Genomic DNA, 23581 nt, shown 5'->3' on the forward strand with positions numbered 1-23581 from the left:
ATTAAGTTATTTGGCAGGTGGGAAGTTGACATCCAGTTACCAAAGCAAGAGCCTCATCTCTCGGCCTGTTCAATGTCAGATTTTTTTGGGTCCTGAAAAATGTAACTGCTGTGCAGAAGAAGAAATGTCCCTCCTATATCTCAGCTATACTGAGGGGTAAGGATGGTTCAGAGTAAGGATTCTCTGCTTCACGGGTAATGTTTGTTGGTAAAATGTTTTAAGATTTATGATTAAATTAAAAGGATGTATGGAGCGAAGCCTCCATATGTTACATGAAGGCGAGACACACAGCGATGGATGTACATAGACAGAAAAAAAATGCCGACTTATTTCATTGCACTTTGTACAGTTTTCTACAGTGTTAAACCTCATGGAAAATTCAAAATTGCTTTTAATTCTACAGTTCAGTCCATCACCAGGAAGTTACACCACGCCAGCACTGCAGTGTCGCCAGAGGAGCTGAGAGTTATCCCAGATGAAAGGTGGTGGCTGCAAAGGCGGTGCTGGTGAGTCGAGTGACACTGACACCAGGAACTGTGCGGAAATAGAAATGGGCCCAGACCCAAACACGTGGGAACTCCATCCTTCTTGCCTCCTGCCTCAAGAGTCAGAGGGCAGGAGCATCCCCATTCCTGCCACCCACTGCCTGAGAGCAAGGAGGGGCAGGGATGGCACCAGTCAACATTCAGGTTTTGTAGTGGCATCACCCAGTTGTCACCTGCCCTATTTGAGCTGGGACGGGAGCCACTGAACCACAAGAACTTCCATGCTCAGTGTACCCCTGTCCACGGTCCCCCATCAACCACAGCTCACTGAGAACACTTGGCCTTAGCTTTGCATCTTTGTGGTCCCATGGCTCCTTTTCTTTCAGCCAGGTGTCTGTTTGGATGTAGGGATCAGAGTGGCTTTGCCTGATGGCAGGTAAAATAGAAACGCACAAGAGAAGCTCCTTGAGGAAAGGCAAACTGATGACTGTGTTCTCTGTTGTATGCACATATGTGTATCTATCTATCCGGTCCTGACATTCCTTCTACCTGTTGGGTTGTGATAGGATTGTGCTCCTGAATTTCTAAATAGAAATATGCTGAAAAAAGTGCTTTTTCCGTCATGCTTTGCAGCTTGTCCTTTCCGATGCAGATGCCTGTGAAATGACTTATGTACGTTTTAACACGAGACCAGATAAACGTTTATGTTTATATACTTTCACGCTCCGCAAAAGCTTCTGTTGGTCTGCACCATCAGACCAACACCACCGTGCCTGCAGGTAATTAGTGTGTTATCCACAAAATATTTTCTTTAACGGTATAGAAGAGTTTATCTTGGGAAAATAAGACCCTCAATGTTCTTGTCGGATAACTCCAAGTGAATCACTGGTCATTCCTGCTCACAGGAGAAATGATTTCTTTCCTATCTATAAGTGCTCTAAACTCACTGTGTGATCTGAAGAAAACAGGCAGTGTACTTTCTTTCGTTTGCATCACCGTGCAAATGTTCTGCAATCCTACTTTATCTGACAAGATGATTAATTGCATCGCTGTATGAGTGCAAGTGGAATTCAGGTCTATCTCCCATCCCTGAATTTGACTCTCCATGTAGTAGAGAGGGGTTGATTTGGCAAGTTTGACTTGTGTCAAGCGTAGAGCTTTGACTGCAAACTGGGTCTATTTATCGAGTTCCATTTTTTACCACTTTGCTCCTATAACCTTAACTAGCTTTTTTTACAAAAGCTGAGATGAGCCTCATTGATGATATTATGTGAGTCAGAGATGTGTCAGAGACTAGAAGTGTGATAGCTGTTCTCCTGCCACCACAGGCATCCAACTAGCATCATTTATGTACCATCGACAACGGGACATGCTCAAACTTGAAGGACTAGTGCTGACCTTCCCTTGCTAATCGTTTATACGCTCCTTGTTTTGAGTGCTCCACCTTAAGGTTTCTCATGACTCACTTTCTCTCTAGAGTGAACAAATAAATCCTGAAGGACTGTGTTCACTTCCAAGTGTAACCTGTCCCCTCGCACTTACCTTGTTCCCAGCAGCAGAAGCCCTTCAGGTAGTAGTGCTATTTATTATGGTGTGACCTCAGCTGCAGCACTTGCAGAGCTGAGACGATGGTGGTGTTGAGGTTGTTTTAGGCTTCTCCTGCTGAATGTCAACCCAACGCTCTCACAGCTGCTACAAGGAAGTGATAAAGCTCCTCTGCTCTCTGGAGACACGGAGTTGGACATTCACAGTTCACCTTCCAAACACAGAACCTCAAATGTCCAGATGGATACCTTGATGATAATCAAAAGCTTATTGAAGCAAAGTAAAACCTGATTATATCTCATAATCTATATTATGTTACAGATAGGATATATTTATAATGTATACAATATAATATGCATTAAGTTATTATATATTTGCCATTCTATCTAGAGCTGTTAAGGTGATCTACTGAATGAACACTTGCAGATGTCTTTTAATCTGAAGGGAACAGTCAATTGAGACCTGTCTGTGGGTTGTTCAGACCAAAAGACCTCATGGTGGACGCTCACATGCTGAAGCTGCTGCTGCTAACTCTGACCCTCTCTGTATTGCCATCTTCTAGGTGGGGCTGCTAGTGCTGGCATTCCCAATTCCCTTGCAGTTTTGGGAGAAATAAGCAGTAAAAATGTAGAAAGAGCGCACAAGGGAGAATACGATGAATAGTTCAAATACTATGGAATACAGCAATAATGGAAAAGCACCAATATTCTTGCTAACGAGTCATGCAGTAGTTCACAAACAAGGTGATGAGCTCGAGAAACTTAGCAGACGCAGAGCTGAGAGGACATGGGTACAAGAGGGTGCAAGGAAATACCATGCTCTTGTCCATTCCTTGTGTAGCTCCTCCCCAGGAGGCATTGCAGGGAAGTGGCGTGCGTGGGAAGGACCTTCCCACTGAGGGTTTGTGGAGAGCTTCAGAGAGAGCTAGTCCGCCCGGGGCAGGGTTGGCCTGCCTGTGAGGTCGGAGGTGGAAGGAAGGGAGGAACATCTTTTGGCTTATGTTTAGCAGAGGCTGTGCAGCTGAAGCTTAATTGTAGGGGCTTGGGATAGGCCGGCAAGGGTGAGGGACACATCAAAATGTCATCAGAAAGAAGAAGGGAGGCTTGATCTAACATGCTAAGAGCATTGCTGCCCTAATGGTCCCTAGTGGAGACACATCGAATGGGATGGAGCTCCACCACAGCAGTCACAGGGGAGCAATGTTAGAAGTAGGGCACTATGGGTTGGTCCAGTGTGAGGGAGTAACTTAAACTGCAGGGCTATGATGCAGTGAAGGATGTGGTTCTTTTAATTCCTTCCCCTTTTCCCATTGTTTCCTTCCTAGGCACACACAAAATCTTCCTCTGCCCCACCCTCCCAGCTCAATTTTTCTCCTCTCTTCATCCTTTCCCTGTCGTCGAGCCTAGCTCACCAGTCTGTACTCACAGCCTGTGCAGGAGGGACTTACCCACATGGAGTGAAATTTGCCTTCTTTTGGCTATTTCTCCCTATCTGGGACCCATATGCCGAACAAAACAATTGTAAATGGGGTTAGTTCATTACTTTGGCATGGGGTGGCAGGAGACAGGGCCAGGAATGGGTTCTTCAGAAAAGGTTGTATTTCACAGCTGTGCCCTTTAGTTGTGCTGGAGGGACTCATTGTCGTGAATTTACAAAGCACAGTCACAACACCAAGCTGTGCATGGGAGCCCAGGTTAGGAGTTTCCTCTCGATCAGACAGGAGGTTGCTAGGAAGGTCTGGGAGTGGACATGCAGAGCACAACTGCCCAGGACATAAAGGACATGACCTGTCCTGCCACTAGCTTTTAGAGTCAAAGTCTCCTTTGCTTCAGATGATGCTTTATATGTGTGCAAGGAACCACAGAAAGGTCAGGGCTAGATTGCTTCACACCACCAAAATACGAATTCATACGTTCATCCTAGAGCAAGGCTTGTGCAACAGGACAAAATGGAATAACATAAAAGCTGGGAGCAAGATCACGCTGCAGTGTCACTGCAGAAAATACCCTGACAGCCCCCGGGAAGGAGACGCTGAATCTGCTCTCAGATTAATCAGGGAGTTTTCATTTTAGCACAGACGTGACCTTAAAGTTTTCCTTTGCATGCTAAAGACGGCACTGTTGACACCGAGAGGTGCAGTGCAGAAGAACTACATCTTTGAGTGGAAGTTCCCAGGCGATGTGCCAGTACTCTGTAAACAGATAAATTTATGGTCTTTCAGGTACAAACAGGCATGATTTGTGATCCAGAGGAGGATGTAGCTCTTTCCATTCCTTCTCCCTGTCCCCTTCTCCTTCCAAAGCACATGTGAACGTGGCCCAGCGCTGTGATCTTGCCAGGGTTCGTAAACAATATTTCTATTCTGAATTACTTGAGTAACTTCACCAAAAATTAGTAAAAGCCCCAGAAACACAGGCTGTTAATCGTTCTGCAAGATGCTAAGTGACTTCACTGGTATAATTCAAGAAGCCCAGCAACGATAAGCCTCGTTCAAATCTCTGCTGCTGAATCTCTGCTCTTTTGTTACCGACTCTAATTTAAACCTTCGTACATACTGAGGAGTTTGTAAACTGGGGAAAAATTCCTCTCTCCGAATTTGCAATCTATTTTCCCACACTGCTCTTACACCAAAACAGGCAGTGTTCACACTGGGAAAGGACTTGATTCAAAGTTCTTTTGCTGTGCTGAAAAAATTCATCTCCCCAGACAGGTGCAGACAGCCCTGAACTTGCTTTGCCCACGCTCTGCGATGTTTGGATATGTGCCGGCTCTACAGCCGTGCTGCACGGCACAGCGCCTGAGCCTTCCCGTCTGCTCCCAGTAAGACCAGGCAACTGGAGAATACCGATTTTCAGCAACCACCTTGGGTCTGACGGTGAAGAGTGTGACAGCTCTGTGGTCTGCTGGTACCTGTGACACCGTGACCATGCTCTTGTGTGCAAAGCCAGCTGCCACCCGGGTTGCAATATGAGAAACATTACAAATTAAAGGCTCATGATGTCCAGCAACAGCCCCGAGGAGTGCCGAAGCCGGCGTGCCAAGCACAGTGATTTATAATGCAGCAGCAATTTATAGCCCTCTTCTTCTGTTTTCTGTCAGCCAGCTCAAAGAGAAGTGTTTGGCACATTCTCGCTGCGCCCACAGTTCATGGTGGTGTTTCTCAGGGACTGTAAACAGGGAAGTGCTTTTCATGTGAGTTTGGCTGTTAGCGAGGTGTTTTTTCCGCTAATAAGAATACAAAACCTCTGCGTATCAGGGAGGAAGAGAGGGAGATGTGGAAACTGCTGTGTGCACGCTAATTTGGGATGTCTCGTGCTCAGCTGTTTCTCTGCCTGCCTGGCACTGCACTGGGTGGCTCTTCCTCCACTCAAGCACCTTAAAATTCCAAATTTGTGGGGAACCAAAATATATTTATTACATCAACCGATAAACAAACTGATAGATAAATAAACAAAGCTGTTTGGGGTCTGTTTCCATCCTAAAGTAACCATCTTCAGCCGAAGGAACAATTTTCAATGGTAAATAAGGGCTAAGGGATTGCGGTGCACTGAGATAAGCAGCGCAGCATCCTCTGGTTCTCCCAGGCTGGTGGGGAGGCAGCCAGGAGTTGGCTTGGCTTTGCCAAGACTATGTGCCAGTTTGGAGATTCAGAAATTCCTGATCCAGGACTCCCAGACTTCACTAATTCCATAAAAACCACATTTTCTCCTCTTGTGGCCAGCATTGTCTCAGCAATATTTGTGATTGCTCTCATACAAAGCCATGGGCTGTTAATGTTGGCATATAGGTGTTTTCTATCAGCCTTCTCCAGCAAATTTAAGTTGTTCTGCAAGTGGAATTAAGTAAAGAAGATTTACGACGGTTTAAAAAAGCCAGTACTTGCAAAGTACATCCCCAAAGGGTTGCTTTGTGATCCAAAGTCTCATTGCCTATCATTGTGCTGAAAGTTCTTCCATAGTCAAAGCCTTTCCATGTTTCTTCCTAGGGTATTAACATGGATTTAATCATCCATTTAAACAGCTAGCAAGATAAAACTTGTTTCTGAATGATGGGTTGAGTGGAAGGGCCATTAAGTTATTTACCTTTCATTTTTAGTGGTATTTTGTGGACCATTGATAATTATGCAGGTTATTGGGTTTTCCTCCCTTCCAATAAGAAGGATAAACTTTTGAAGTCTTTCATGCTGTTCTTGCAAGAATTAGGACAGTGTTCTTGTTCCCTGTGTAGGATTCTTTCTAAATTCATTGTTATTTCCAGGTAACTTCACCCGGCTGTTTGTCCTGCTGCCTTCCTGGCTGTAAGCTGTTAACCTAAAGACCATTAGAGACAATTGCAATGTGGCTCCGCCTTTACCATCCAGAAGCCGAGTTAGTGGAAGTAAGTGACACTTTTCCCAACAGGAATACCACTTGCCCTTACCACAGCTGGCTGTGTCCTGGAACCACAAACCAAAGCATTTCCAGAGTCTGGCACCCCTCTCTAAAGCCTCCTGAGCCACAAGCGCTATGGCCAAGGCCATTGCTTGGTGGGACCAAGGTGAGGAAAACCTGCCGGTTGTTATCCTGTTGTACAGGTGCACCTGAAGCCTGTTGTGAACATGGGTGACTCTGAGCCCAAAGAGAAGCGTGAGTGTGTTTTGGGCAGGAGCGTGCCTCGATAACAGCTACACATCAGCAGTTCATGGTCCCCTCCCTGGTGGTGCCCTCTGAATTCAGGGGACTCCTGTGGTCCCAGCCAAGATGGGGCTTTAGCGTGGCAGATGTATTTGAAAAATACAAGTTTCAGATTGTGGATTATCCCAAACTTATTGCCCACTGCAGGCAGTCCTAAAGGACAGGTAGAGCCTCCTCTGGGTACACAGAGCATTACCCTGGCGGGAGCAAGCCTGCGTCCCGCACAGCACTGCCACTGTCACAGCATCCGAAGATCTTCCGGGCAGTGGAACAGCGCTCCTCTCCCTGAACTTGGACTGAAGTTGTGGAGCAGAGTGAGCCCAAATGTCATTTCAAGGGACATTTTGATTTCTAAGTGACTTGCTGTGGCAGCGGCTTTACTTGTAAAACAAGCTTTTTCACTTATGGACTTTTTCCCCCTTTCTTTGTAGTTTAGTTGAAGTACTTGTGGATCTAAGTGGGTGGATGATGGCTTCTGTATAATCAAAACCCACCCACTGTCGACTGCAAGCAGGAGGCTGCCCTGTCCACACTGCTGCCCAGTGCAGCGGAACAGGCTCACCCTCGGACCAGCGCGGCCCCGTCCTCAGCCTCACGGTGGCCGAGTCGTCTGGGGTGCTTTGTGCCAGCCCCAACTCCCCTCAGCCGCTGCCAAAACCCTCACAAGCCCAGCGTTGTCCTGGTATCGTGGTGAGAGCCCTCGGGAAGGGGGTCCCGAGGCTCCTGGCGAGCATCCTCGCCAAGGCTGGCATCACCTGGGCGCTCGCTGGCAGAGGTGACTCAGGCAGGGAACCCTGCGAGGGCCTTGGCACATGCTGGCACTGAAACACCGCCGACAGCCTCCTGCCTCTGCCCAGCTCGCCCTTCCTGCCGCCTTTCCCCCGGGGTCCTAACTCCCGACTTTGTTGCTCTATAAACATAATAACAATAATTATTCTCTCATTGGACACATAGCCATCTTCTTTGTTTGCAGGCTTAGATAAATATCATTCAAATCGTGGAGTCTGATTCATGACGGTGGCAGCCTTCCAAAACCTCCTTGCCCGTGGAGAGTGTGTTTGTGTGAGAGAGATAGAGAGTTTCACTGTACGAAGTGCAAGAAACTGGAAGCCAAGTGAATTAAATACAAAGCAGATAATTATGTGTAATTCATTTACTGACTAATGATTGCACCTGGTACGGAGGTTTATGAATTCATTTGACTCTGCATAAGTTCTCAAAAACAATCTCGCTGCTACAAGATAAAAACCAGGCTGATATTTCTTACCAGACCAGTGTTTACATTAGTGTTATTGTAAGATTCTGCCTTTTTGTCTCATTCCTTATTTTATCTCGTGACGTTGTGCTTTTCCTGGGTTCACCTGGTGTCTCTTTGACAGTGATGGTTGCTCAGTGCTGGTCAAGGCTCGGTGTCCCTTCAGAATGAAGCCGTCACTCTGCTCCTGAAAGCCGCACGGTGCAATTAGCCACGGTACTTCTCTCCCACTTGCTGCAGCCAGACCTTGACACGGAGACGGTGCCTTTGGCAGGGCAGTGGTAGGTTATGGCCCCCTTCCTCTCTGCTGGGATCACCAGCAAATTGGCTCTGTTTTCATAGTGTTACCCATTTGTCACCGCACCCCAATGCCATCACCTCTTTCCAGCTGAACACCAGCAGGCAGTACCACCCTTCACCTGGCTTGGAATCAAGCTGAAGACCCTTAGACAAAGCCTTTAATGGGCAAGAAAGCTTGTGCTAACCCATTGGAACCCAGCAGTGACCTCTCAGAGTTGATGTCAGCCTGAAGACAGCAGCCACCGTGACTCCATTGGCTCCTGACACGCTCAGTCCCTGTTCCAGAGGTAGGTCTGAGCCACGCGGGGCAAAGCAACCTGCCCGAGGCCTCGCACAGCGCTGCCGGCAGCAGAGATGCTCCTTGAGGTGATGCTCATAGCAAGTAGCGGAAAGAAAAGAGTTTTTTCCCTGTTGTGTATCCAGTGCAATCGCTAGGCGTAAGCTGGAGCCCCTCTCCTATCCTGTTAACGTGATAATGGCAGCTCACCGTAATCGCCCCCTCCCCAGTAACACTCTACTCTCAGCTAATTGTTCAGTCCCTCTGTGGCGGCGATTCATCAAATCGATGGACCACTGGCTGCGTTTCCTGATGAAACTCTCTTGACCAGCATTTAACTGGCATTCATTTATGTGTTTGTGAGTTTAAGCACAGGGGACGTGAGGGGTTTTGTGCGTGGGGAGAGGCCTTCATCTGCATGGATGAACACCGGGTTCCATGAGATGCCATTTACCCACTGACTTTGGGAAGGGAGCAAAGCAGGAATGACATATAAGTGAGAAGGTAAGTGATTTGGCACTTTGAATAGAGACTATTTAAGAAGTTATGAGATGATGATACTGAAGGAAGTAAACTCTATAAGGGTATTCCACTTGCATAGACTTTCTAGCATGATTTGCCACCGAGTGTTTTCTGTCACATGGTGAAGCTGAGCTCATGGCTGCCCATAAAATAGCTCAAGTGTCCGATGTCACTCTCATTATTGCAGGAACATGTGCTCAGAGGTGCCTCCTTGGAGCTGTCTGAGTCTTGGCACGTGGTGATGGTGGGGAGCAACCCGAACTTCCTGTGCCCTCAGCATCCTCGCACACGGCACCGAGGCTGGGGGCTGCTTTCTCCATCCCTGGCAGCCAGGTAAGGAAAACATCATCAACAACAACCGAAAAAAAAAGTAGCCCTGTGCTCTGGTACTTTTGATTTCAGTGATTTGTAATTAGAAAAGCCCAAACCAGCTCATCTTGTTCACATGAGCATTCCCATTGACTAAAATGCAGTCAGCACGTGCTTTAATTTTGAGCCTATGCAATCCTTTTCTGATGAGGATCTGGCAAGCCAGAACAGATTGCAGTTCGTGAGAGACTCGCAGTATGATAGTATTTTACGTGTAGGTGGATCCTCATTTTAGATAGTGAGATGCAGAGCCAGTGAACCTGATTCACGGCTGCCTTATTCCAGTTTTTCTGCGGAATAACACCTCTGAATCATCAGCAAAGTTGAAATAACAAATGATAAAATGGGGGCATTGTCTCTAAGTTTGCAGCATGTGTATGGAAATGATGAGCTCCTTCTTGCAGAACCATTAGCCTATATGGATTTTTTTCGGTTCAAAAGGTATCTAGACTATGGCAGTGTGTTTTACTCAAGTTTTACATGGCAAAACCCCAATTAAAATTTAATATAACAGCTAGTGTGGGACTCCTTCAGTGTTCTGATTTGGGGTTTTTAGTCAGAAAAAGAGGATTTTTGAGAAGAGAGCTTACACAGCTTCTGAAAAGTTACATTTTTTAGTGCAGTTCATTTCTATGCACCAGATGAGCACCGTGTAAAGCTTAGAAATAGAGTAAATTAAAAATCTAGTCCTGGTTTCACGTGAATTTGTGAAGATGCTCACTGAGCAATTGAAAAGAACTGAGTAATTGTGATCTTTTTGCAAATAATGCTCTGGAAAAGGCAACTGAAGGCAGTAAGCAAGCTTGCAATTAGTAGTTCTAATTACAAAGTAAAAACAATGTAGGACCATAAGTAAAGGCCAAATTCAAGTGATGCAATAGGAACAGTAGAATAGCATCTAAACACGGACAGATGATCCAGCAAGAGAAATACTTTAAATTATCTATATTTTTCCAATAATAGCAACAAGAAAAAGGTAAAATAATAACTGCGCTTTGTTTTGTTAACAGAACTTTTACAGTAACCCCATCTCAGTGCCACCCGATGCTTGTGCTTCTGTTGTAGACCAGAGTCTCCCTTGGATGACACAGTCGCAGGGCCAGGCTCGGGAATGAGAGACGGGCACAAGCTGGTGGCTCAGACCATCCACGTCATTTGGCTTTCTCAGGGGACTGCTCGTGAATCCCTGCCCTTTGCATCCCTGGAAAGCAGCTATCAAACGCCACAGCCTCTGCTTCTTTTTGAGCCGGAGCCCACGTGCTTTCTAGGTAAGGCAGATCTCTCTTAGAGGCAGGTGACGAGCTTTAACAGGGACCAACCGACGTGCAGCACGGGACTGTGCTCAGTCGTCTGTGGTGAGTTTTGGTACGCGCACCCCCTCAGCTCCATCGAACTGCGACAATGGGACATGTGGAACTCCAGCACTACGGAGCAGCATCGCTATAGCTCTCCTCCAAAGGAAGCGTGGGGAACAGCAGAGCAGGAGTTCATGCTGCACTCCTTACAGAACTGCTCTGAAGGCCCTGGATGCAGCTACAGAAGGTGAAGAGACACAATCCCTGAGGGAAATGTTTTTATTTATTCTCCTTGGGTGCACATACAGCAATCACCCGTGCAGCATGATCCAGGATGTTGAAAACCATTTCATTATGTTCTATAAATAAAGGACTGATGTGGTTCAATTGTATCAATTATGCAACTCTTCCAAGCGGTGTAGTAAGGGGTAAATGCAGGCAAAGGGCACTCCGGGCACTCCCTTTGTACCCACTACTACTCCAGGCACTTCTAGTGCTTACCTGCTCCGTGTATACCACAGAGAGATGAATCTTCCCACTTTTATTTACCGCTGCACCACTGACTCCTCTTTGGTCAGGAGCTTTTCCTATGCACAGATGGCACAACAAAACAGAAAATGGAAGTCAAGACACTGCTGTGTGTTAGTCTGTTGTGCAAGACGCAAGTGTGGCTGTACAGTAATTTTGAGCAAAGCATCGGTTTTAAACAATGTTTAAACTGACACCATTATTATGCAATATAATTAATTATGGCCAGAAGGGCATTTAAGGTTATTTGGCGCTACCTTTGTCCATTTTATAATTATGCCAAGAAGAGGATGACTAAGTCATGCCTAAGCTAATTGTATCCATTTGGTTTTATCCCTCTTCTCCAACGTCCTAAGCCACTTACGTTCTGAACTCTAAGTTTTTTTGCAGGATTTGGGTGCATTTGTGCTGAATATAATGGAGCTCAGCACTGACCGGGCAGCCTCAGGTGATATTGCAATAGAAGCACTAATAATAGCAATAATAATTACAGCCAGGCAAAGTGGTAAGGACAAAACAAATGTCACTTTTTTCCTGCCACTGTTACAGTTACCTGTGAGAGATTTATCCTTATCTGCTCCTGCTCTGTGTGTTCTAGGATGTATTTGTGCAGCTGGAAGATGTAGGGTGACGTGGTGACCCCCAGACATGCTGTGAACCCAGCAGACACCTCCAGTGAGCAGCTGAGGACCAGCACCAGCCCAGCAGCAGATGCTGCACCGGTCCTCTTCCTGAACTCACTGGTGGGGGGGGGCTCAGTATTTAAGGGATGCACGACACATCTCAGCTGCTCGGGCTGGTGGAGCAGGGTGCCCCAAACAGCCTCCTGCTCTTTAGCTTGCCCTGGTTCCCACAAAGCCCGCTCAGTGCTTTCTGCACGGTGCCTGCCAGCAGCCCCCAGCCCAGACTGCAGTGCAATGTGGCTCTGTGCGAGAACTGCACCTCTGCACCAGCAGTTTGCTGTCAGGTCAAAGCCGTGGTGTGGTTGGCAGGTTACCTGGTGGCCGGAGCCAGGCTGGCTGCTGCAACAGCCCAGCTGTGTCCGCAGCGTGCCGTGTTTGAGCTGAGAAGCTGCCCTGGACCTGAGCTGGCAGACCTTCACACACCAGCCGGAGAAGCTGCCCGCAGGTAGTGGCGCGTAAACTGGCTGTTTTGAGTGTTACCTGGCAGTGTCAGGATTAAAAACAAACAAACAAATAAATAACAACACCAGAAAACCAAAACCCCAATGACAATAGATCTACCCCAGAAAGGAATTTGGCAATGCATGGTCTTGTTTGGCTACAACAAAAGGCTCAAGTCTTCAGCTGATGGCCGAAAACTGGATTGCACTTACGTAAAATAGAACTGCCTGCAAGGGCTGAATGCCGTAATTAACAGGCAGTTTTAGAAATTATTGGCTAATGCCTTTTAATAGAAATACTGCCAACTATTGTTGTTAAAACTCGGTTTGTTCCTTCAGTAGTAATATAAAATGACTCAACACGGCTTCACTGGGAAGAGATACCTTTGCCTGTTACACATCATTACCTATGATTTTAGAGTGGTTTAATATACAATACACATTTTGAAATTTAAATATATTACCATAAACTAACTAGAGGGCCACCTGCCATCACGCTGGTGGTGGTACAGCCAGGCCTGTTTGTCACAGCACGGCATTGCTGCCCCAGTCCTGCTCCCGTGGCAGCCCAGGCAGCTTTGGCCACTGATGGTGTTTAAGCAGGCATAGCCGTAAAGGTTTCTGTAACTGGCGACGATGTTCCTGTAAACCTGAGCAGCTCCATCTGGAGCATTTCACTTGCAGTGTGCGCAGGATCACTCGCAGAATTAATGCACGTTTTCATGTGGAGAATGAATGAATGAAATACCATGTACCACCCAAGAACATTCTCCCCACCCTGCAATAGTGACAGAAAGGTTGCTTCTCAAACCTTGTCACCCAGAGGTACCAGCTGACAAGTTTCTCTTTGATTGCGAAAGAGAAGAAAGCAACAAATATTGGCAAATTGTAGATGAGGCACCATGTGGATGTTGCACTCTTCAGTTCAACACCCGCCTCCACTTCAGGGAAAGGAGAAACCAGACCTGCAGACACACTAACCACATCCCGGCTTGAGAGTTCCCACTCACCTGTTTGGAAATGAACTCCAGTACCTCACTGCTTTCTATTTACTGCACCGAGAGACAGTAATCGCTTTGTGCTTCCAAGGAGTCATTAATTGCACTCCTATTACAGCATTTTATGATGTCTTTTAATATACGTATTTAAAAGAAAAGGCAGCCATGCAAAGATTGACCTCCTGACACAAGAAGAGGTGGCAAAGTTGTCTCCCTGTTCAGCTGGGAGTAGCACAAAGGTGAGAAACTGCTTAAGTTTGGGCGGGCTCAGCAGCGTGGGCGTCGGACCTGCCGAACCAGGGTCACCTCACCTTACTCGCAGCACTGGGCTCTTGAGGGCAAGGCGCAGGCAGGCAGTCATGGACTAACACAGAGCTCCCAAAGCCTGTTTTCTGGCTTCACCCATCATCGGGTTTAAGCACAGTGGCTCTGTGCTTCCTTTCAAGGGCAAGAGGCGATGCCATCCTGGGGTTTCTAATGGCAGAGACTGCAGAACACATGGACACTGACAATTGGAAATGCTGGTGGTCAGCTCCTTCCAGTTGCACCTGAAGTGAGGAAGACAGGGGTTTTAACATTACCAAAGGGATTTGGGTACCCCCATCCCACAGGCTTGAAGTAGCACTGACTGTGACAAGCTCTTAGAGAACCCTGTGAAGCCCAGCCCACTGCCTGACGCAGGCCTCAGCTCTCCAGGCTCGTTAACACGTATGTAACCTGCAAGGCACTTGGGGCAGCTCTTGGGTGGTGATCCCGGTCCGCAGAGCACGGTGACCTCCCCAGTTCCCTTTTCCAGACCCACATACCAGCCTGGGTACCGTCTCAAACAGAAGCAGATCTTGTCTGCAAGCCTCCTCGACAGCAGTCTCACCACTTGTTGACGTGTCACATGCCTGTATCGATGGCACTGATACTGTAGAGCTTGGAAAGGTGGTGAAGCTGGTATATCAACAAATAATATTGAGTGAATTGACTTCCCCTTCCTGTACTGCTGTTTCTGCTCTATCCCCTCCACTGATCCAGGCACTGAAAGACAGTTTATTCCCTTGTCCAGACCCCATGTATCATCGTACCAGGAGTATTCTTGTACACCAGCTAGGAACAGTGAAGATGCAAGCACACCGTCTCTTTGGAAATGTTACTCTGTCCTTCTACACCTCTTTCTTTGTTACACTGTCCTTCTACACCTCTGTCTCTGCTAGCTCCTGTCAGCCAGCCCCAGACCTACACCTGCTCCGATCCCAGCTCACTCAAGGACATACACGAAAACCGACCCTGCTAAATAGATTGCAGCTCCTGTTCCATAGCTGCGTTTATAGGATCATTGGGATACTACATCTGATCCATAAATGCAAGCCCACGGGCTGGGTGAGCACCTTGGGGTTTAGCGCTTGCTCCATGCAAGAAGCTGGGTTTTTTTACACAGGAGGATCTAGACTAAAAGAATTAAAAATGGGACCGATGAAAAACTAAATATGCCATAAAAGTTCTTTACCAGAACCGCTTTCTAGCTTGATGGGAAGGTTGCATTCAAATAACGATGGAGAAGTAGGAGCGTGGCAGCGTAACAGCAATTAGGAGCATTTTAATGATCATTAAAAAAAAATCACAAGTAAATGATACGGTCTATTAAGTAACTCTTACTAGGCTGAATATAAAACAGACAACAAGGAATCAAGCTTTTACTTTGCAATTAATCTCAGCAGTGAGTTCTGGTCTTACCTCTTGAATGCCAACCTGGGAACTTCCAGTGGGCAGCAACACGTAATTACCGTTGGGCGGAGGTGAATCAACCACTTTCCGTCATGAAGCCAAGGAGAGACCCTCAGACCATCTCCCAGAGGTGAGTGGGTGGGTGAATAAGAGTGTTACTTTCCTGCTAGACTCCAATCAGGGCGCCACGCCTTGTGATAGTATCTCTGTAATAAGCAAACAGCTTTAAATGATGTTGTGTCACTGCGAATGAGGCCGGAGGGTGACCCAGCAAGTCAGGTTTCACGAACGCACGAGGGACTGCAGCGTGCAGGTACGTGCACTTACCTTGGGACCCAGGAAACCTGTCACGGAGGGGTTTTTATGAGACTTCGACTTAGCGGCAATTTAGAATTTATTGAGGTAGCTTAAAAAAATATTAAAAAGGTATAATTTCTAATAATGCTTAATTAACAAAGCAATTCAAACTGGTGCAGTCGGTTGGGCTCCTCACGACTCAGCAGCTGCCTGTTGAGAATGCCAACATATTTAAAGCGAGTATTTCTCTAATGTCGACAGGAGGGACATTCTGTCCATAGGTTAACCTCCATATCTTTGGATATCCATATATCCGAGCCTGTGGGATTTGAATGAACCTTGCAGTAAGTATAGCTTTGCCATTTTTTGAATCTATAATCAAGTCGCTCTTTTGATTATAGCAAATCTTGCTGAATCACATTTTAAATCAGCTAATGATTAAGGGCTATTAAAATCACATATTTTATCTTGTGATCTACCTCAAACTATTAATATATCCTAAATCAAAGCCATGTAAAAACCCATTTCCAACAAGCCCTCAGCCTGCCATGTGTCTCCTTCATCAGGGATGTATGCAGCTCCACAGCAGCATTGTCACTGCACGCGCATCCCAATTGCTTTTCTGTGCATGACTTAACAAAGTCTTCCAGTGTTCTGGTGAGGAGATTACAAGTCTAAGTCCATCACAGAAATGCTATCATGTTAGTATGGGTGCAGCAAAAGATATGTGGATTATGTGTGTTTCTTCTAACTAACCAGTCAAGCCCAACGCCGCACACACGAGTGTTCTCTCCGAGTCGTTACCTCCCACCACTGCGCCTGCCTCAGTGGTGACTACACGGTCCTGTTCCAGTCATGGGGGACACGTCTCCTCTGCCAAGCCCATCCAGCTGTGAATCCCACGAGGCCCCCCACAAGGCCAGTGGTTCCAGGAGTTTAGTTTTCCACAGGAATGGAGTAAACCAGGGGATGCCGCAGGCACGTGGGAGCAGAGGCCACGGCTGCAGCCAGGTCCCTGCTGCGGGAGCGAGCCTCAAGCCGCCCTCTGGAAACCACCATGCCCGTCCCTCGGACTCTATGCAGATGACCTTACCCTTTCTTCTTCCTGAATTTTTCCTTTAACTCAAACAAACGGAATCCTTGCCAGGTGCCAGGATCCAATACTCCTGTACTCTACTGTCCATTAACACAGTAATCTCATTCCTCCTCTTTTCCCATCTCCCTCCCTCAGGGCTCATGCCCTGAAGTGACACAAAGGCCTTGTCAGTAATGGCAGGAAGACTGTCCTTGGTGGCAAGGCTGGGAAGAAAGGGATTCCCAACAGAGGAGAAATAGGTGTGTCCAGGTTAGGTTGCTTCCGAGTTTGACCTGCTCAGCCGCTCCCTACCCAAATTCCCTCACTGAACACTGCTGGCACATGCTGAAAATCTCACAAACTCAACACACGTAATCAACAGGCCACTTCTGAAAGGGACTGGACAAAGTATTAGCAAAGATAAAGATGTCTTACATAAGATAGCTGTATATTTTTCCTTGGAATATTATGGAGTGAGTCTACAGAGAAGCCACATTCAGATACAGGAAGGTGGCCAGGAACAGCCAGCTTGCATCTACTACAGATAAATTGCACCCGGCCAAGGTGGTTGTCACCTGTGCTGGAATGATGGGCTGGATGGCCAAGGTAGGGGACGCAGTGGGCGTCAATGACTTTGGTTTTAGTGCGGTCTTTCACATTGTCTCCCATATGGGCCAGACTGGGTAGGCATTGTCTGCATGGATGGACCACAACCTGGTTGAAAAAAGCTCACAGCTGAGCCATGAAGCTCAAAGGATGATAATGGTCAACAACTAGACATCTGATTGGTGCTAACATTTGGCATTCCTCAAGTGACAACGCTAGGGCCAGTCCACCAGCAACGTGGATGACAGAGCAGAACGGTTCCTCAGCAAATTTGTGTGGGACACTGAATGGAGCCTGCAGGTCATTATGCTGGAGGACAATCTCATCTCTGAAGATGTCAAAACTGTAATGGACAAAGCCTAAGCAACCTGAGCTGATATTGAAATTAGCCCTGCTTTGAGGAGGCTGGAGTACAGCCTTCCAGATCCCCCTTCCAACCAATATTATTTTGTGGGTTGGTTTGGGTATTTTTTTTTAATAGCTGTCGATCAAGGAGGCCTGGCTGGAGTTAATGATTTCTCAAAAGGAATGGAAGCTGTTATCTCTATAGCATCACCTGCCAATTATTTATTTATAATATGAATGAATTCTGAGTATGCATCACAATTCCAAACAGTCAAGAGCCTTCACTTCAGAGATCACATGTTTAAGAATGAAACAACTGATTTTTTTCTTCTAGAACTTCAAATTGAGGAGAAAAGAGGTCCTGCCATCAATGCACAGGGGTCAAATATGCAAAACACTCCTCAGAGCTAGTCTGAGAAAGACCATTTCTTGGCTTTGTTTTGGATATGTACAGCTCTCATGCATTCTTGTGGAGGGAACTTAGCATAGACTCATAGAATCATGGAATGGTTGGGGCTGGAAGGGACCTCAAAGCCCATCCAGTTCCACCCCCTGCCATGGGCAGGGACACCTCCCGCTGGATCAGGGGCTCCAAGCCCCATCCAACCTGGCCTGGAACCCCTCCAGGGATGGGGCAGCACCACTGCTCTGGGCACCCTGGGCCAGGGCCTCCCCACCCTCATCGGGAAGAATTTCTTCCTAATGTCTAATCTAAATCTCTTTTCTTTCAGTTTAAAACCGTTACCCCTCATCCCATCACTACACTCCCTGAGAGTATCTCTACATCAGGTTCTGTGACACCAACACAAAACCTGGGCCAAGGAGGGGAAAAATAAATAAATAAAGGTAAAAACCCAAACGGATTTGCAAGTGTCTTCAGAAACAAACAAGTAAAACCTCTTACCTAAACAAATCATAGTTAGATCTTGGGTGAGACCGTGTTTATGGAGGTTTTGTCAAGAAGCTTGCTTGGAGATACTTCTCCAGCCTTAACATAACACTACCAGCCTGGACAAGTGCTGGTAGAAAACACCTCATTAAAATGCTGTTGTGGTATTTATTTATAGATAGTAATGTCCATCACACCCACCATACACACCGATCTGGCAGCTGTGATGGGCAAATCGGACACAGCACTCCCTGCTCCACCGCGCCCCCCGATGCCCCCCACTCCCTCACCAATGCAACCGCTTCCAACTTGGCATCTATTGGGTGTGACAGCAGCGTCGCTCTGTGTAAGCCTCTCTTTGTCCGCACTTACCCATTCCTGGCAGCACTCTCCCGACATGCAGGTGGGGGTATCAAAGACGCAACAGCCCCATCAAGAGCCCGGCGCACACCCGCGGTGCTTTGTAGCGAGGTATTCTTGGGCACGACTATCAGCCAATACAGAGTAGGCAGGCAGCTGGAGTCGGCGTTTGCTGAAGGGTCCAAGTGGCCTTGGAATGCCCCAAGGACAACACCTCTACAGGTCATAGGCATCAATGCAACAGCCAGTGATAACCTGACAAGAAAGCAGAGAGTGCATCTCTTCAGGGGTGGAAAAGGGGGGGGAAAAAAAAAAAGAAAAAAAAGACTGGGAAAAGAAAAAAAAAAAAAAAAAAGAGGTTAGATGAGGTAGCTGGGACTGCCGGGGGCAATCTCAAATCAGTTTACACTAGAGCAGGTTGCTCTTGATTTTGCTACAGCAGTTGTCACGCTTGGTAAGAATAACAAGCTATTCATACAGCAGCCACCACTGCGCGGCTCAGTGGAAACAAATCCAAGCAAACGCAGCGGCTGGGATGGGACTTATTTTTTTTAAAAAAAAAGCAGATAAAATGGTTATGTAAATAAGTTTCCACTTCAGGAATCTCTGAGAACAATTGTTTCCCTGTAAGAAGGCTTTGTTACGGGAGCACCTGATGTTTTACCCTAAACCTGGACGTCGGATTGAAAGGCAGCTCTTAGGTCCTTCATGCCGTCTGGTCCCTTTGATCTCCAGCTTTTTTTTTTTTAATACTTTCAAGCTCATCAGCTATCTGGAGTTCCACCTTCGTGCATGCCCAGAACTGCCCCAGTCCTGACAGGGCCAAGCAGCTCAGCCCAATTCACACCTAAGTCTGATCGGGATCCAGAAACTGGGCGTTGCTTTGCCTAAAGCCCCTGAGGGCTTTGATCAGGGATTATATGTTACCTGGTGACTGTTTCATGTAAAATGCATAAACAGTCCTGGGAGTAGAGTCCAGAATCTCAGACTCCCATGCGAATGCCCGGACCGGGCGGTAAGGCAGCCGTTGCTCCCCCACGTGCACTTGCTTCCCAACCCAATGATTCAACAGCACGTTGCTGCAGAGCAGCAGATCCTCAGCAGAGAGCGGGTGAGGAGTGTCCAGCTCCCTGCCTCGTGGTTTGGGTGCTCTGCTCAAGGTGGGGAACAAACAGCCTGAACAGTGACCCTGTTCCTCACTTCTTGGCTGCTGGAGAGCCGTGTTTCAGCTTAGACAGCTTTGCAGCCACAGAAAGGCTGTGTGCACTCGCATCCAGAGGAGCTGTGGGGCTGGGTCACCGCAGCAGGGGCATTCAAGGCTTTAAATTTCCCTACTGGCCACCACACTGAATGTTTTGTCCCCTGTGTGGAAGTGCCAGACGTGCCTCGAGCGGAGCGCTGGCTCTCAAGTCAGAAACTGGGCACTGGAAATGCAGAAACAGAGCTGAATACTGAGACATGAAAGTAGCTTGAGTATAACTTCAAAAATTTATAATTGCCTCTGCCAGTAGCTGCCCCAGTCACCCAACACACTGAGGTGCTGGGGCACACCATGAGGAGTTTCAGGAATTGCTCAGGGAAAGCCATCGGGAATATCTGTACTGCTGTTATCACTACAGAGGAGCAAAGCCTTCCCCTACGCCAGCAGCACACCGGCTCCCTCCGTCCTAAGGCTCTCTTCCCTAACACACATTGGTGCATTTGGCCCATCCAGGACCCTTTAGGGGAGGAGGGAAAAAGCTTTGTTTTCAAAAGGGGGAGAAATAATCGTATTTAGATCACTAAATAGCAAAATGCTTCCTACATCTGTTTGCATTGCTCGTAGATACCAGAAACAGATATTCATGAGCAGAAGAATTATTTTACCATCAAAATGCTAAATTGATGACATTCCTCTGATGAAACATCCAAAAGGACAGGGTTCCCTTGGGACAAAATTCATGACACTGTGCAGCTCGGTCTGGTTATTTTCCATTTTTGCTGCACAAATTATATTTGCCATGGTAGAAATCGATAATTCTGCCCTGCACCAAAACCACCAAAAACCACTTTGTAAAATGCCTTATTCTGCCCTCAAATGCAAAGGAAAAGTTGTTTCTAAGTCTCACTTGCTGCAGCCACTGTTCCACAGCAAATTTCCCCTTTTGCTGCAGTGCTCAGAGTTCCTTTGGAACCCACTCAGTGTGCCCACTATACGCAGAGAAAACACCAGGAGAGAGCCACAGGCCAAGCCGCCTCTCATAAACTCCCTCAGGCTTCTTTCTGTCTGAGGTGCTGGGATAAAGAGCAAAGCTCTTCACATTGCCCCCATGCCCCATGATTTTTGGGCAATACCTCCTTCCAACACTCAGAAGAATGAATAGAAGAAAGAGAACGCTGGAAAAAAAATGCCTCTGAATCGCGTGCTTCAGCCAAAACGAGCTCCACCAGGTTTTTACCAGTAATGCCACAGCTCATCTTTGGATGAGCCAGGACTGCGATATCAGGGACTCTCCAGCTAAAAGCAGGGGCAGCTACCAAGCAAGCTGTAAGGCACCCCTGCTCCAAGGGACTCCTCCGCAGCTCAGCACAAAGCTGAAGCAGAAACAGTCCTTGGTGGGTCCAACCCCAAGACTACGATTAGCTCTGGAGGGCCATGGACACCGCAGGGCTGACGCTCATTGCCACGGGGGTTGGTTGGTATTTTTATTGTGTTGCCCATGGGTATGCAAGGGCCGAGGGGAACAGCAGACAAGGAGAAGTCTTAGCAGCTGACCCCTGAAGGAGCATAGCCTGTGTGTGGTGGTCCTAGGCTACTCCTGAAGCACAGCTAGAAGTCCGAGTACCTCCAAATGTATGCAGACGTGGTAGTTTATGAGCAAGTGCTCTCTTATGAGAAGATCTATGGGCTCTACAAACTATAAAGAAGGTGGCTGGTGGGTATACAAGAGGGCTCACCTCAGCCACAGGTGCAGCAAAGCACTGTACGGATGGGAAAACAGGAGAACCTTCTCTGAGGCTGACGATCATCGGGTGCATGAAGCTGAGGCAGCCTGTCACCGTGTTATTTCCCATCGGAAAAGCTGGCTTGGTCCAGCAACAGCGGGGCAGAGCTCTGATTCACAGCACTGTTTGCAGGGCGTTAGTATGCCACCCCGTGCAAGTCAGTCGTGGCTTCAGGGGAAAATTAACAGGTGGTCGTGGGGGAAAGCTCCCGAGGGTTTTTTTCCCCTCTCCTCTGTCATAATAGGCTACCTATGATTTTCTAAAACCACCTGTGTATTTTCCCAGGCATCCTGGCTCTGGGTTAGAACAAAGCATGTGCCTCCGCAGTGGTGTTTGCTGCACCGGGTTTGCTTTTCATTAAACGCCTCTCACACACCTGTGTGCAAAAGACTGTACAGTCCAGAAGTTCACTGTTACGGTGCCGCTGAAGGGTGATACGGCAGCGATGACTAATGCTCAGGATTGGGTTCAGGGAACACTCAACACTTTCTAGACAATCCCACTGCTTCAGGAGGGTCACCTGATGTCCCTGTACCCCAGTTTTCCCTTTGCTGTGAGGAGAAGAAGTAAATCCTCACTGCTCTTTAGAAGAAGAGTGCAGCATATCAGTGTCATTAAAGACTCCTACAACTCACTCGGCAGCTCAGAAACAGCAGATCTTACCCAGAACAAAGCACAACAAGAGGAAACAGTACAGCAGCAGGGACAGGAGCAGAAAGCTCCACCACCCTGCGTGTATACAACTGCGGAAAGGCGGAGACGGGCAGTGAATGTGTATCTGTGAGTAACGAACACGTGCATCTGCATGTGGCATCACCAACCTGCAAAGGCTGCCAGCCACCAACACACACTGCTCTCCCTGCCACGCCGTGTGCCGTACGGCACAGCCATGTGCTCCTGCAGAGCAGCGTGGAGGCACGGGATCGGCGAATGGATGCTACCAACCTCTTAACCTTGCTTCAGCTAGAAGATATTTGCCCAGATAATCAGCTCAGCCAGATTTTATAAACGTAAGCATCAGCTCCACTATTACTGCTGTGCTGGGGTGAACAACTTGCGCACAGCAGATCGGTTCAAGGATCTCTGTGAACCGTACTGCTTGCCAGGAACCCGGCTACAGCCCATCACGTGGGTACGGACGCACAGGGCAGCACTGGCCATGCCCGCTTCCCCAGGACACCCACGTGTCCTCTACTCCCCTCCTCCCCTTCCCTTCTGTCAATAATACAGAACGGTAAAGCAAACATGAGAGCTCTGGAGCATCCAAAATATCCCTCTCCTGGCAGATCGGAACCACTGGTGCTGCCTTTTGATGTGTGTGAGCATCGAGTTGCATGAACCCTCTTTCCATCCCACTACAAAGACCCTGCAACAGCTCCCAGATGTGTTCTTCACTGTATGCTCTACCGTTCGCTCACGTTGGTGCCTGCTGCTCAGCCTCACCGTCTTCTGCTGGTGCCAGAGGGGCAGCTCTGTAGAAGCCATTCCCCTCCCTCCCCGACTCCTGTGGCCCTGCCTTGGATGCAGACGGGCCCCGGTGCCCTCTAGGACTGCAGAGCTCAAGCAGACTCTCTATATGGCTCTGGCACTGGAAAGATGCTCTGAGCTCACAGTCAAAAACAAGGGAAAATCTTCCCTCGCCAACCTCTTTTGCTTGCCCTGGTCAGCAGGCAGTTGGGACTGCTGGAGCAGAGGTCGCTGATTTGTTAAAGGATCATTGCCTTTCAAAACTGCATTTCAGGAAGCTTGGAAGTACACTTTGCAATCTGCATGGTTTCTGTTTCCAAAGGTGACCTCATGCACATGTGTGTGTGTGTGTGCCCCTCTGCTGCCTTCCTTCAAGGAATAACTACGCATAAGGCAAAACGCTCTCACAAACTGGCGTTGTGGCTTCAGGACAACCGTGCTGTGCTTTCTGCTCTGGCACCGTGAGCGTCATAG

The 23581-nt window shown here is 47.7% G+C and overlaps 2 long non-coding RNA genes across 14 annotated transcripts in view; one reads left to right on the forward strand and one right to left on the reverse strand.

Moving 5' to 3' along the window:
- LOC128853488 (uncharacterized) overlaps window positions 1-10615 on the forward strand; it is a 23682-nt gene extending 13067 nt beyond the window's left edge. Inside the window, exons 6-13 of one of the 3 annotated variants that reach the window (XR_008452059.1) lie at window positions 18-156; window positions 404-506; window positions 4737-6407; window positions 8083-8239; window positions 8347-8545; window positions 8900-9039; window positions 9245-9390; window positions 10492-10615. This is a non-coding gene — a long non-coding RNA (uncharacterized LOC128853488). The remainder of the gene's footprint in view (window positions 1-17; window positions 157-403; window positions 507-4736; window positions 6408-8082; window positions 8240-8346; window positions 8546-8899; window positions 9040-9244; window positions 9391-10491) is intronic. The other 2 variants (XR_008452057.1, XR_008452058.1) reach the window with 2 other exon arrangements.
- LOC128853487 (uncharacterized) overlaps window positions 9415-23581 on the reverse strand; it is a 27847-nt gene continuing 13680 nt past the window's right edge. For 3 of the 11 annotated variants that reach the window (XR_008452047.1, XR_008452046.1, XR_008452048.1), the window contains 3 exons: window positions 13682-18910; window positions 12247-12412; window positions 9416-11308 (listed from right to left, as the gene is read on the reverse strand). This is a non-coding gene — a long non-coding RNA (uncharacterized LOC128853487). Of the gene's footprint in view, window positions 11309-12246; window positions 12413-13681; window positions 18911-23581 lie in introns of all 11 variants that reach the window. The other 8 variants (XR_008452052.1, XR_008452054.1, XR_008452053.1 and 5 more) reach the window with 8 other exon arrangements.

Source organism: Cuculus canorus, chromosome 13 (genome assembly GCF_017976375.1).
Source record: "Cuculus canorus isolate bCucCan1 chromosome 13, bCucCan1.pri, whole genome shotgun sequence".
Taxonomy (NCBI): domain Eukaryota; kingdom Metazoa; phylum Chordata; class Aves; order Cuculiformes; family Cuculidae; genus Cuculus; species Cuculus canorus.